Raw genomic sequence first — 16,264 nt, forward strand, 5'->3', positions numbered from 1 at the left:
TTTGACAGCATGGTGAATGTAATATATATACTAAGACCACAAGTGTACATTTTCTTAAATGTTTTTTCCTTATTTTTTAAAAGGGATTTTAAAAGTAGGGTTTTTTTTAGCATTGGTGTTTTATTCCCTTCTAATTTCTATGCTTTATAACTTTTCCAGTTTAAAAAATATTTTGTTTAACCTACATATTTTTATTATTGTAAGATAGAGATTTGTACCTAAAACAAAATCCCTTTAGAAAGTTCTTATTGTTAGAAGAGAAAGCACATTGACAGGTATTTATACTTGCATATATCTTATACATATGTTCTTAGAGACTTCACTTAAGAAAAATGGTTAATAGTGCCCAGAACTTTTCTGGAATCCAATTCCAATGGGTGTCTCTGCCCTTTAGGGAAATGTGAAGAGAATCTTAAGGGATGCCCAAGTCCCCAGGTCCCTTAGATTCACAAACAGTGGTTCAGAATTTGAGTGATGCTGCTCTGCTAACTGACTTTAGAAAAACAGGTGGAGATATATTGTTAGTTTAGTTTTTTTTTTTTTTTGAGGGGTGTTAAAGATAATTAAGTTTATTTAATTATTATTTTTAAACAACTTTACTGTGGTATAATTTCTGTACAGTAAACTACACATATTTCAGATGTACAATTTGATGAATTTTGATAGATGTAATTATTTTTTTAATGGAAGTGCTGGAGATTGAACCCAGGGCCTCCTGCATGCTAGGCATGCACTATACCAGTTAAGCTATACCCTCCCCCCCAGATATTTTGGATTTTACATGGAATAGTGGCATTTACTGATAAGGGCAGAGAGGCTAGCCATGCTGCCGTCAGAGAAGGTCTGGCAAAATGAAGGATTTGACTCAAAATGGCACTCCTTTGACAAACACTTAAGGAAGGAGTCATGGGTTTTATTTTGTAATCGCAGGGAAAAGGGTGAAGAGAAAATACCCTCTGGGTATATGGAGCTCACTATGAAGTGACAGAGGTCGTTCTATCCAGGGAATAGCAGCAGATGGAGGCAGCTAAGAGCATGCCAATCCTAAAGCTTTGAAAAATACTCTTTGAAAGATCTGTTTGTTAAAAAATGCACTCCTTTTAGAATGCTCAGCAGGAAAGAGCAACATGTACTCTCAAAATGATGTTGAAAAGTGTCTCTAAGTGGAGAACAGAAGACAGAACCCTGATGTTAAGCAAAGAAGCAAGGGACAGCAAAGAATTTACCCAAACAAAGTGAAACCCTGACAAAGGCAGTCCAATGGCATCATCTGTGGTCAGGGAGTAAATGGAAGAAAGTCAGCTGCAGTAAGTATAGTGTGATGTGCTTCTCTCCGGAGTAAATTTCCTGCCTTCTAGAGAAAATAGTTCCCAACAAGAGGTAAGCATGATAGCCACACTGGGTAGATTTTTCCAAATTAAACATAACTTTTCCCCAACCTCAGACTTACACAGAGGAGTCCCAGATATTGAGCCTAGGGGTGTGTGATTTGTACTTTCACAGAAGTTTCCCAGTAAATATGAAACTCATCCTTGACTGAGAAGCACCATCCTAGAGCAGCTGGTGAACAGCGTATCTTTTTTATTTTTTTACTCAATAAGAACACTTAACATGAGAACTCTTGACCAATTTTTAAGTGTGTGATATGGTATTTTAAACTGTAGGCACAATGTTGTACAGAAGATCTCCAGGATTTATTCAGGTCTGCACAAAATATTAGTTTTCTCTGCCCAGATTGTGATGCTATAGGGTAGTGAATTCCTGACCATACTTCTCAGAAAGAGCCTGGAATCCAGCTGTATTGTCACATAGAGGAATGTTTAATGAACATTTACAATGAAATAATAAATGAATCTAATCTTTCTGCTGTTTTATGCACTGAGGAGCAAGAAAAACAAGGATTTTCCCCTGCAATCTTATAAAAGATTTCTGGGTGTCTGAAAAAAAAAATCTTTAATGTTATATGATTCAACAAACAACTTGGCTCTTAAATTACTAACTGGAGGAAGTGTTGAGAGGGAAAGAAAAAAGAGAATCGGCACAGAAGGAGAATTTAATATATCCTAAGCAGCAATAGCAACAAGATAAGTCTAAGCATTCCTCTTTAAGCATTTTCCCCTTCATTCATACATGCCCAGTTTAAGGATAATTGTGAGGTGTTATTTATGAGTTAAGGAGACTCTCAGCCTTGGTCTTTAAAATGAAGCTTCAAATGCTAAGAGCATCCCGTCTGTTCCACAAACAAATGTACTGCTTAGTGGCAGAGCATCTATCCCATCTAATTGGTACTTCACGTATTTTTAAATTTGTGAAGCTGTGCTTATTCTTTACTGTGATATTAAAAATGTTCCTTTGAAATGAGTCAGGGACCCTAGAGGGGTTAATTACATAATAATTACTTTGTCATGTGCTTCCTTCTTCCCAGGGTAGACTATTTTCACTTCTAAATGAAATCTTCAAAATACTAAACATTTGAAAGACATAGTACCTGAAATAATTTACACCTGCTCTGAATGACTACAGCATAAATTTAATACTCAGTAAATGGAGGCTTGAAGTCCCTAAAATCCAGGCCTAAATGTTCACTTATTATATTTCTCTCTACACACACATTTCTAGTTAGTATTTATAGTATTTGGTCATAATGATTTTACATCTGAAGAATAGATTTGATACATAAAAACATCCATTCACTATTTTAGGCATGGAGTTTGTATGATAGAAACAGAAAGAGAGAGTGAGATTCATAGATACATAGATTCATAGATGGATGGATGGATGGATGGATGGATAAATAGATAGGAAAATTACTGAATTATCTCTTTATGTTACATAAAATAGTCACTCCTCTTTACCTAAGACCAGTGACAAGAATTTTTCCAACCATCTTTCTCCCTCCTTAATGTGTGTCTCCTGGGGGAAGAAGCTCTCTCTGATATTATCAATGAGAAGTGGGAAGTGTCATTGTTAGCTGGTGGCATAGGGCCCTTCTGATTCGTTCTTCCTTGTTAGCCCCATGGATAGACTTTCCGTGTGTGTGTGTGTGTGTGTGTGTGTGTGTGTGTGTTTGAAGGGATGAAGGATGTTGGGGGCATGCCCATGTCCAGCAACTGCTCAAAACTGGATGAGTAATTTCAAGTAAAGTGGTAGGAGTAGAGAGGCCATTTTTCACTTCAGGCTGAATCTGCTATGTAATTCAGTTTCACTGGCAATACGGCTGGTAGTTTGAAGCTTATCTTTTTCTAATGTCAACTTTAATTGCTTTAATACCTGGAGAAAGAGGAAAGTGATTAACTCTGTGCCCCCCCCCAGTATCTCTCATTAAAACAAGTTTTCTTAAAAAACAGATTATGCTTCTATTTCAAATTAGGAATCAATAAGTTTTTGATACAGCCAAGTTCAGCAGTGATGGTCTATCATTTCAATATCTCAAGTAGAAGTACAATTTTAATGAATAATATGTATTGCATGGTCTCCTGAGCTTTTCTCATTAACCATTTGTTTCGATGCCTTTTCATAATACCTTCCTTGATTCAGTTCTTAACTTCTTTTTTAGCTCGCTATAGAGTTGGTGGGACTTACATCAAACAAATGTAGAGCTTGAAAATTACACAATTTTCTGTTTGAAGCATTTTGGGGATTTTTAGACAAATGAGAGGAAAGCCCTCAAAATTATCATATACCTCCTGTGTATTGTCATTATGGACAAAAAAGAGGATTATTGAAATTTTCTTATAAATGCTCCCTCTTTACACTGTTTTTCTATTTCTTGTGAGCCAAATTTTAGCCAGCCAAAACGGAGGGATTATAGTGCAGTCGAGATAGCATGGACTTTGGAGCTAATGGATGTATGTAAAAGCCTGACTTACTAGCTCTTTAGCTTTGAGTGTAAATTAATCTATCTGCCCTCAGTTTTATCTATAAAATGGGTATAATATATACCAGTCAAGGTTTTTCACACAAATCAAACAGAATTTATTTCTCTCCTCTGTTTATTAATGTTTCTATATGTCTAAACCTATAGACCACATCTTTAGTATTTCACACCTTATATATTAAATAATTCTTGGAGTGGAATTCTCTTTGTTTTACAATAATTATCTTTTCTCTTGGGAAGGCTACATACCACAAGAGTTGACCGTGAAATGCCATGTCTATGTTTCATGTCTTTGAACCATTGGCCATCACTTACTAATGCAGGGCAGATATCTAAGCCAATTATTTACTTTTCCCGGGAATTTGAAACTAATAGTCATCAGAGTGAGTCATTTTGATGTCAGGATCCTAGAAATAACATGGGATCCCTGGAGCCACTTAAGTACATGCCCTTCCTGAAGCCTGGACATACACTTTTCATGAGCATCTGGGATGCAGTATGGCAGAGTGGATAAGAGAACAGGGCCAAGGGCTTGAATTCCAGATCTGTCACTCACTAACTTGTGACTTTGGGATGATTATGTAACTTCTCAGTACAACCGTTTATTGATCTATAAAAGGTGTATAATTGCTGTAAGTATCTTACAGAGCCCTTGGGAGAATGAAATAAGGTAATTATGTAAAGAGCTTAGAATGGTGCCTGGAACATAGTGGATGCCCTACAAGTGGTAGCTATTATTAGGATTCTGGGAGATATTCCAGTTCCTTCCAATGAACAGCCTACATTCTTTTATCTTTATTCTTAAGTAAATCATCATAGTTTTTGTTGTTGCTTGTAACCAAATGAACCTCAACTAAGAGGCTCAGGGAAGCTGTCTTTGGTATTTTGTTTGAACAAATTCAGCTTATGCCCCTTAGATATGTTTATGGCTAAAATGAAAATACTACGTAGGTAAGGGAGGAAAATCAGTTTGTAATAAAATTCAGTTGGCTAAACATTGTTAACTTTGTTTTCATTCCTCATCAATTCAAATGATGAGTTCAGTTTTTAAGCTGAATGACATTTTTCAATGAATGAACAAGTATTCTGTGATTTGTTGAATATAAACATATATTTTATAAATAAATCCATTTGTCTTTAATAACAACAAGGGGAACACCAGTTATTTAGTGTTCGTTATGTGCCAGGCCATTTGATAGGTACTGTAGATATGGTATGCATTTGACTTGCATTTGAGGGAGAGAAAGAATAAAGAAACAGACATTACTTACTTAACGTAGTATCAGGTAGTAGTAAGTGTCAGGGAATGAAGAAAACTAAGGCAGGGCAGAAAGGAATACCTAAGTGCTATATTCATCAAGGGAATCAGAAAGGCTTCTTGGAAGATGTATCATTCGAACAGCTAAACCCTATTGAGGTAGGTAGGTATCTATACGCCTCATTTACAGATGATAGAGATGATGAATCTGACATTTTTTAATCATAGGTCATAAGCTAGAAAGTGAAGGAATCAGGCACTGTGCTCAGGCAGTCTCGCCCCAGAGTTAACCCTATTAAAAACCACTCTATATTTTCCAGTGAGGAAAGAAAAAGATCACATTAATTTTGTTTTCTTTTTCTTTGCTGTATCATTTTGTATCACCTACTTTTCCTATTCTTCTGCTTCCACTTCCCATTTAAAATCTGGTACATTTTTTGTGTGTGTACATATCCTAGAACAAAATACCACTATTCAACTGAGCTTGCTAGCTTGGCTGGCAGTTAATTTTACCATGTAGTCTAATTTCTGTTCTTTTTTTCTTTTAATATATTATAAATAACTGAGGAGCGGGTCTAAAGGGCAGCTAAACAAACCACCAAACAATTTTGCACACTTACTGAGTCCACATAATACGTCCTTTGACTTCAGAAGTTTTTAATGTATAATATATTTAAAAAGTCAACATTCAAAAGAGTCACCAGTTGTATAGTGCTCTGTTTAATTCAACAGGGAATAGCCCTAGATTTTCCAGACTTATACTTTAGAACGAAAAGGGAAGTATATTAATTCATCAATAAGTCAGTTATTTTTTTAATAAGTACTGATTCATAGCAAATATGTATTCTATTACTTTTTATTAAATGCATCCTTCTGTGAAGTATGGCATTGTGAATCATTACAATTAGGGGTTAAAATGAGAAGGAATTGAGTTGCAAGAATATGTTGTTTGCTGAAGTGCATTCGGGTTATAAGGAGCAGTTGAATCTGCTTATTAGTACGTTGCTTTTGCTTTCTTATATTACTACAGGTAAAAATGGACAATTACTAAGGGCTTCCCATGAAAGTATTCCATCTGGCTGGATTTTGCATCTCTCATCACATTAGATTTCTCATATACTTTAACTCTAGGGCCTTAGCTTTGATTTTAAGGTATAGCTATTTAATATGATATTAATAAGAAGAAATAATAAGAATAGTCCTCCCTAATTTGGCTTCTATCACAAGTTAAGTGACTAATTTTTGCAATGCTCTACAGGTTGGTATGTATTATTAGCCTTAGGTGAAGAAATTGAGATAGATAGTTTAAATAATTTGCCCAAGCCCACACTGCCGGTACGTATGTGTTACGGTTGAAAAGGAGGCTTCTTGAATGTCAGAGTTCATGATCTTTCTTCTGGGTTCTCAGCTAACATTTGCATGTTGCCAGTAGTCAGGAATTGAGTCTGTGAAATCAGTCAAAGCTGAGTTCAGCTAGCAGCTCTTAAATAAGTCACTTAACTTCTATAAATTTGTTTCTTTATCTGTAAATAAGGATAATGGAGCCTACCTCATAATACAATTGAAGGAGTTAATTGAAAGAATGCCTGTAAAACATAGTAAGTTCCCAGTGCATTTCTGTAAACATTATGACTATAATTATTATTTAAAAAATTATGATGATCTCATTTCATTCTGGTGAAAGAACATGCCAGACTGTTGCAAATATCATTGGACTGATAGGCTGTTCTGTAGTACATAGATCAATCATAAAATGTAAGAGCTTACCTATCTCCTATGATAGGGTCAAACACAGAGCAGAGTTTGAAAATTTGTGATCCCTAAACTATAGTTATATTGTTTTATTTGCATTTCACAGCATTTTTGGAAAATTGTATTTAAATTGCTTGTGCTGCCCCATTATCACTCTTATTTTGACTCCCTGGTTCCTATCTTAGAACTTACTATTTACTTTAAACATATTTAATCATTTATAGAAGTATAAGTGATATTGGTGAATTCATTTCATATCATTCAAGAATGGTTCTAACGGGCTTAAGCTACGCCAGACTCTGAGGTGAGGATATTAAAATGAGTAAGTCACTTTCCCTTTCTCTTTAAGAAGTGCTTTTCATATTCTATTGCTCATTTTAATCACCTGAGGAATTTTATTAAAATTCAAATTTTAACTCAGTTGGTGTAGGGTGGGACATGAGATTCTGCATTTCTGACAGGCTTCCAGCTCCTGCTGGTCTGTGGCCATAATTGGAGCAGCAAGTTCTTAGGAGCTCACAGCTCTGCATCCGGAGATGAGTACTGAGAATAGCTATGAGCAATGTACAATGTTACACAAAGGAGTGAATGATCAATACTGGGTGGAATGTAGATTATCAGGAAGATATTGTTGAATAAGTTTAAGCAGAATTTAGTCTTGAATATCAAGCCACATTTTACCAATATAACCATGTAACTTCCAAATGACAATGCCCAGTTTGAATTTTGATGCATTTGTGACAGTGTTTCTATTTCTGAGTAACGCTTGGTTTGGGATGAGTTAACACTGTGAATCTTTGTCCTCATAGTGTTCATGGCCTACTGTGCCTGCCATCTTCCAATATATAATTCCCAAGAAAGGAAATACTTTCTAAAATTTTTACATTAAAAATCTCACCCCACTGATCAGCTTCAATAATTCAGAATAACTTTAAGAGCTTTCATATATTTTTGATGTATTTTCAGTCTTCTATAGTATTTCACCTGACTCTTGACTTTAAAGTCCAGAGATAAATGAAGAACCAGTATTTTTAGAGAAATCTGGATGTGAGATGTGGCATGACAAGAACATTATATAATGTTCAGAGCTGTTAAAAGATGAAATAGGTGGAGGTATCAAGGACAGGATCACAACTGTCTGATTTCTGAGGATATTGCTGCGATATTAAAACCAGAGGGCAGATACAAAGGGACCAGCAGCATCACGTGGGGGATTGTCAGCTAGTAGAACCTCAGGCCTCATCCCAAACCTACTGAAACAGAATCAGCCTATTAACAAGACCCACAGGTGGTACAAATGCATCTTAAAGTCCAAGAAGCAGGAATCTACACTACTCCTACCACTGAGAGATTCTAAAGTTTTGAAAACCTTTGAATTGCTATTTTCCAAAGAGATTAGTAGTTTTAAATCTTCATTGTCAAGATGGTAATGAGCCATAGGGATCAGAAATTGACTCTAGTTCTAAACTAGACCCAAGTCCTCACTAGACCAAAATATCCTGAAGAGATTGGGTTAGTTGGATAAAGTTTCTTAGACTTCATCATGCATCAGAATACCCTGGAAAATTTGTGAACATGCAGAATGATAAACTCTATCTCCAAAGTTTCTGACGTAGTAGGTCTGATGTGAGGCCTGAGAATTTGCATTTCTACAAGTTTTCAGATGATGTTGACGCTATTGGTACAGGGTCCATACTTTGAAAACCACTGTTGTAGATGAAAAGTTGGCTAATCTGTTCATTACAACCTATGCCAGACAAATCTTGTTCTAGATAAAAACAATGTATTTTTAGATTATATGATCAGGAGACTCTTCTTGAGTTAATCTGTGAATGACTCAGATTCCTTAAGAGCACTGAAGAGGAGAGCAGCTACTTCACATCTACCCTAAGGTGGATACTTGTAGACAAAGACTATTAAAATTACATTAATATGGACCAAATGAGTCAGTGAGTTTTGTATAGGCTCATTAATTAGCAACTCATGAAACATTGGTTTTCTACCCAAAGCTGAACCAGAAAATGAAGAAAGATTCATAGATTTAAAAAAAAAAAGTTTTTTTAACAATGTTTTGATTTGACACAATAAGAATAAAAACAGACTGTACATAAACACTGTACTCTAGTTGAGAAATTTGGTTCTCACAGGGACACAGATTAACAATTGAGAAGCTACTTCATATGTTTACTAGGGTGAGCAAATAAATAAATAAATATATTGTAGAAAATAAAAGTAAGATTTCTGTCAGAGAAAGAAGCTACAAATAATAAAGGAAGGGAGACTAGAATGTTGCTGGATTGGAGTAGGAGATGCCAGTATAAACTCTTATATATATGAGTTTGTATACATTGGTGTATCTCTTAGCTTTGTCTATCTGAGAAAGCCTAGAAATAGTGACATTCCAGAAGCAATGAACACCTCTAGTAATCAGATTTTTGTTTCTGGAAACCATTATCTGATAAATGGAATCAGGGCTCCTTGGAGAAATGGTTACTTCCAGGGCTGAGGAAGTAAAAATACAATATAAACCTGCAACATATTGTAGTGCCAGAAAACAAGGATGCACTTAAAAAAAAAAAAAAAAAAAAAAAAAAAAAAAAAAGGCAACATGTCACAGAGGCCCAGGAACCACCTGAAACAGATGGCATAATTTAGGCAAATAATAAGAATAATAGATACTAATACAAATAAAATAATTATCTTTGAGCCTGTGTGATTAAATGCATGCATCACATTCTGAATAAAATCTTACGTGCATACATATATGCATACATAGCGGGGGAGAAGTGACAATTCTTTATTACAGAAGAATAATTCTAATTACTAACTGTAGGGAGACTGCGAGAAATAGAAAATCATCATTAGAACACCACACTAATAATTGCTGCAAGCAAGATCCACCAATGAAAGCTAAAATTAGTGGGTAAAGTTCAGTTTAATGGTCTCAAAGAAACTGTCCAAAAATAAATCTTTATTAATTTCAAAGGAAAATACAGCAACTTTAGAGCGGGGAAACTTGGCAGACTCCACCTTGACTAAGAGTCAAGTTATAAAAAATAGAGATATTGAGATCATCTGCCCTTCAGTATAATGCCCTGAAAAGAAAATGTTACACCTGTGGCATTCTTCCCAATTATATATAACCTCTGTCTAATCATGAGAAACATGTCAGATAAATTCATATTGAGGGATATTCTTCAAAATAAATGACCTATACTTTTCAAATTCAAGGTCACTAAAATAATAAAAAACTGAGGAACCATCACAACTTAGGGGAGATTAAGGAGACTTGACAATCAAATGTGATGTGGGATCCTAGAATACATCCTGGAACAGAAGACATTAGCATAAAAAGTTGGTGAAAGCTGAATAGTCTGCAGCTTATCTAATAGTATTGTACTAATGGTATCTTAGTTGTGATAATTGAAATTTGTCATGTACGATGTTAACAGAAGAAGTTGAGGGAAGGGCATATAGAAACTGTTAATACTCTACTGTCAGTCTAAAATTAACTCAAAATTAAAAGTTAAAAATTATTTAAAAAAAATACAGAATAAGTGGAAGTGGCCCCCCATTCTAACTCCTTTGCCAGAGCTAACCACAACTTTCAGTTAAGGTGTGTCCTCACAGTTATTTTAATGACTCTTAAGATAATAAAGTCTTAATAAAATAGTGAAAAGTGGTTTCTGATGTCAAGAATCTTACAATAAGTTTTAAAAACATACCTATAAGAAGTTACTAGAGAAGATTTACCAGACAGTTTCAGAACTTGTACACTGACAAAAACAGACTGAATATAAACTAAATGTTTTCTAAGCCCTGGTCATCTTGTTTTCGATCCTTTGTCCGGTGGCTGGTAATGACTGGAGAGAGCTGGTCTCCTGCTCTTTGTGGCACTTTTCTGCTTAACGCTTCATTTCAGTATCACCCTTAGTTTCCAGCTCCTGCTCCTTCCTTCCTGAAGTAGCGTTGAATTACTTGAAGTAATTTTCATGAAATCCTTCCGGGATAAATGATGAAATGCTTATTAAGAATATTTTATGTACAGAAATTTCATTATGTAAATTACTTAAATTAATTAAAATAGAGAAAGCTAATGACTAATGTTCAAAAACCATTAACTAATTGAGAGAGACAAATGAATTCCCATGGCTTTCTATGTGCTTGCCTTAATGCTTCTAGATGTTGGTAACTTTGTTTATAAGAGTTTAATTTATCTTGAAAAAAAAAATGACCTTTCTTTTTCAGTCTTAGCAGAGTACAATTTTGACTACCTTTTTCAGTGTCTCCTACTTTAAACAATTCAGATTTTGAAAATCTACCATCTGTTAACAAATAATGTTCTCACCATGAAGGCAGTGATTATGTTTATTGCAATTTTACATGAGGATAAACCAAGAAAAATATAAGAATAGAAACTGAAGAAGAACAAATTCCAAAAGAAAAGAAACTATATAAAATGAACAAGCATTAAACTACATTAGCTGCCCTGAGATTAAGGGTAAAAGAATGTGCAGCAAAAATAAGGCTGAAAGAGTGAAAAAAAAGAGAATAATATGAATATGATGTTAAATATAAATCTTTTGAAGCTCTAGAAATAGCCTGGACAAGGTTTGACTGATCCCATGATGTTATAGACTTAGAAATGACCACTTAATAACATAAGCAAAGAATCACAAAATATTATAGATGAAAGGAAATTCAATTGGTGAATTCTTGACTATATAGGTGAACTTTCCAACTATGTACAGTCTATTAAGCAAAGCTTAAATATTAGAATAACAATGATAATGCTAACTTGTACTGGTATCAGGGTTTCTAGTAAGAGTGTTTTAAATGCATTGTTCTCTTTTATTCCTGGGAACATCTCTGTCGTATTGGTGAGAAAACTAGAACTTCAATATTCCCAAAACTTCAGTTTATCACCATAAAGTCTCGTCTGTTGTATCTACTACAAAACTAAGTCCACCTTGCCCATTCCCAGTGTGCAATGTGTTTCTCTTTCTAAATGTGTCCAAATTCAGTTGGGTCCTTGAAAACTGGCAACATTTGTAATACCGACATTGTTTATTCAGCAACAGTACATGTTTCTGAGTGTCTGCTGTGTGCAAAGCACTGTTTTAGGCCCTAGGTATGGAATAGTGAATAAGCAAATAAAAGAACTCTGCTAGTGTGGGGCTTACATTTAAGTGTAGGGAACATAAAATAAATAAGTACATTTATAAGATAAAGTCCAAAAGTGGTTATTACTATGAAGAATATAAAATGAGGTAAAGTGAAAGAGGATAGACCTCTCTGAAGAGATGACTAAGGAATTGGTCCATGAAGATAAGAAAGAGTCAGTAAGACAAAGATCATAGGACGAGCGTTTCAATTAGAAGTGGCACGTGCAAAGAAAGATGTTGCAGTGTGAATGAGCCTCATGTGTCTGCAAAAAAAAGAAGGCCAGTGTGGCTGGAGGGTAGTCAAATGTAGGAGAATATTTTAAGATTAGTTAGAAAAGTAGGCAAGGTCCTTGAGGCCATGGTAGAAATTTGGGTTTTATTGTCAAAATAATGGAAAGTCATTAGAAAGTCTTAATGGAGGAATGATGTAATTTTATTTTCATTTCAAAAAAGGTCACTTTGTCTAAGGATTAGGAATGAATTAAAGGACTGGAGGGTAAGCAGGAGAAACAGCAGACTATTGAGATAATCAATCTGAGAGATGATGCAATTTGGAAAAAAGACAGTTTTAGTAGAAGTGGAAAGACATGGATGAATTTGCTATATATTTTGAAGGCTGTGCCAGTAAGACTTACTAATGGATTGAACCGGGGAGTGAGGAAAAAGGAGAAATAAAAGTTGATTCTCAGGTGTTTGTCTTAAGCAGCAGGGTAGAAAGTAAACATTTGCTGAGCTGCGGAAGACTGAGAATTAGAGGAGAGTTTGCAGATCAAGTCTAAGAAAAATGACCAAGTGCTTTTCTACTTCCTCTTCCTCATCGCCCATCCTTCAATCCAAACTCTTTAGTGATAATGTAGTTCTTCTCTCACTTAGCAGAACTAGACCACCCATCTCCATTGCTCTCCACAATATGGTCATCTTCCTTAGTCTCACAATAAGACCTTCCTCCACCTAAAGCTAACTGTTCCATGTTTGCCATTGACCTTAGCATTACAAAATATCTTGAGGAATTTTTTCCCCTTAAATATATTATTTCCCTGTCTAAGGTTTTTCGATTTTCTTCATTAATGGATTATTCCCTTTTACATGCAAACGTTTACCTGTGCCCCCTCCCTAAACAAAACAAAACAAAACTCTGTATTCTCCTCTTTGGCTGTCATTCTCTTTATTAACTTTTTAAAATATGGGCTTAAGGCCCTCTATCTTGCCTCCACTTGAGACTTCGTTGTTGTTCTCAGTTGCAGACAGTTGGGTTACACATAAGGCACAGTTCTCAGCAATCATCATTGGTCCATGCAAGGCCTTGGAGTCTCTCTGATTTATGGGTTTGTTTGTTCATTATTCCCGTTTTCCCCATTCCCCACTCCCATTCCTCCTTCTCATAGGCAGTCATTCTAAATGTGCCTGACAAAAACTTTTTTTTTTTTGCCTTCTTGCACTTTTTATTTAAGACACCCCCACCCCCACCCTAGGGTGACCTTTTTAAGACAAAAACAAAAATCACGATTTTCATGACTCTCAGTTGTCCTTCTTTTGTATGTAGCAAATGTCAATTTATTGACAGTGTTTGTTTTCCTACGGTTTCAGCCTCTGCAGAAACTCCCACGAGGAGAATGTTTCCCTTTTAGGGGGCCAAACAGTTACCCTTTAGTGTGTAAGCCATGCACAGGCCGGAGTGGGGTTGAGGGGCGAGGGGCATCCTGAACTTTCTAACTTTTTTTCAAATTATTAATCCCCTTCTGCTGTGGTTTCTGTTGTCAGTTTTTTTTTTTAAACATTTTTTATTGAGTTATAATCATTTTACAATGTTGTGTCAAACTTCAGTGAAGAGCACAATTTTTCAGTTATACACGAACATATATATATTCATTGTCACAGACAAATACTTTTTTTAAGGTTTTTGGTAAGTGTTCTTATAAAACTTGCAATAATGCTTTCTCTGCATTGAATGTATTATAATTTGCATAATTATATTGTGCCTTAGTTCTCATTTTATTGTTTTTTAATGTGCACTATGTTTTAATGTATCCGTCTTGCTATATGTGCATTTTATTTTTTTATAATTGCATCACATTAGGTGGACACACAGATTGGTTTCTACCCCACACAACCACAAACAATGCTGTCATGTGTATCTTCACATGTGCCCTCTTATGAACCCATATGAAAACTGCTTTGCACTATATACCCCGGTGGTAGGGGTAGAGAATAGTGGGTCATAGTATATATGCATACTTAATTTGAATGAGTGACGCCAGTTTCTTCTCCAGAACAACCTCCAGTCCATGCACCTGCAAGCATGTGTGGGATCCTATACAGCCACATCTCCACTAACACTTATCATTATTCTAATTTTTTGCCATACTGGTGGATGATATCTCATTTTTGTTTAATTTTCATTTGTCTGATTATTTATGTGTTTGAGCATCTCTTCATATGCTTGCTAGCTTTACAAAGATTCCATTTCTGTAAACTGTCAGTTTACAGCCTTTGCCTAATTTTCCACTGGTTTCCTGTCTTTTACTTACTGATACATGGAAATTCTTGTATATTCCAATATTATTTCCTTGTATTTGAAGGGATAAATTCTGCTTACTGCATTTTCATACCATTGGATTTTGTTAGGTAATATTATTTTTGATGTTTAATATTTTAATTTTACTAATTTTAATATTTGCATCTAGGTTCACAAACAAAATGAAGCTATAATTCTCCTGTCTTATAATAATTTATGAAGTTTTAGAATTAAGATTAATCGGCCTTAAACATGCATGTGTTTCTGTAGATTTAATGCAATCCCTTTCAAAATCCCAATAGCATCTTTTTGTGGAAATGAAAAATTCTTAAAACTTACATAAAATCTCAAAGGACTCCAAATAGCCGATCTTGAAAAAGAAGAACAAAGTTAGAAGTCTCCCACTTTCTGATTTCAAAAATTATTACAAAGCTGCAGGTAATCTTTCCTTTTTAAGGCTGGATATTAGTCCACTGTTTATATATACCACATTGAGTTTATCCATTCATTTGTTGATGGACATTTGGGTTGCTTCCTTTTTTGTCTATTGTGAATAACGCTGCTATAGATACAGATGCATAAATATCTTTCCAAGACCCTGTTTTCAGTTCCTCTGGGTGTGTGCCCAGAATGGAGTTGCTGGATTATACGGTGGTTCTGTTTTTAATTTTTGAGGAACTTCCATATTGTTTTTCCATAGTGGCTGCAGTACTTTACTCCAATTAACTTTTAAAAACTATTATATTTTTCAGATCAAATATTTCCTCTTACTTCTTTTATTTTCTCTTACATCTGTTTTTAAATATCATTAGTGTTTCTCCTTATATTTTGTCTCTATTAATAGGGTTTATTCTACATTGTTGACTTGAGAATTCTGGTAGTTATGATTCATGTGGCTCATGTTGTCCCTGTTTTTTCTTTGTAGTAGTGGTACAGCTCAAGTAAATGGATATTTGTGCTTGTAAGCTTGTGTTTTCTTAGGTGTTTCAGCTTCTCTGTCTGATAATGTGTGTTGGACAAAGGCTGAAAGCCAGGTAAATTACCCCCTGGTAATTCTAAGGACGAGGAAGGGATGAGCCCTGGGTGAAAAGTGCCAGCCCCACAGAAACCCTGCTGACTACCACTGCCATTCAGCCAGATTAAATCTCTGGTCAGGATTTCATCATAAGATCCTTAGGCAGAATATTTGCAGGCTGCTTGTCTTTGGAGGTTTGGAGGGACTACTCACCTGCCCACTCACACTTGCCCTCTCATCAAACCCTTGCCTCTGATACCTGTGCCCAGGCCATTACAAGTCACGGTGCTAGGGAGGCAGGAAAGGAACTTTAAAACTTTCTTCCAATATTTGCTCTCAGTTTGTGTCCATCCTTCTTCATCTTTGGCTGCAGGCAAGTAGCCCTAAGATTGTCTAGACACAGATCTGTTCCCAGAAGAGGAGGGCGGATGGGAGAAATACTCTCAGTGCTCAGTAGTATTTTCTCTTACACTGGTGAATTTCATCCTATACCATACTGCACCGCTTAAGTCTCAGTCGATTTCCTGAATGTACTTTCAAAGATCTCAAAACCAATAACTGAATGATAGGTTGAGCCCACTTGGAGGTTTCTAATTATCTCTCTCTTCATAACCAAGAAGGGCTGTGGGTGGCTTAAGTTTACAAAGGAGAGTGACACAGCTGTGGAGACATCAAGCAGTAT

The sequence above is a fragment of the Camelus bactrianus genome, chromosome 2 (assembly GCF_048773025.1).
Source record: "Camelus bactrianus isolate YW-2024 breed Bactrian camel chromosome 2, ASM4877302v1, whole genome shotgun sequence".
NCBI lineage: Eukaryota > Metazoa > Chordata > Mammalia > Artiodactyla > Camelidae > Camelus > Camelus bactrianus.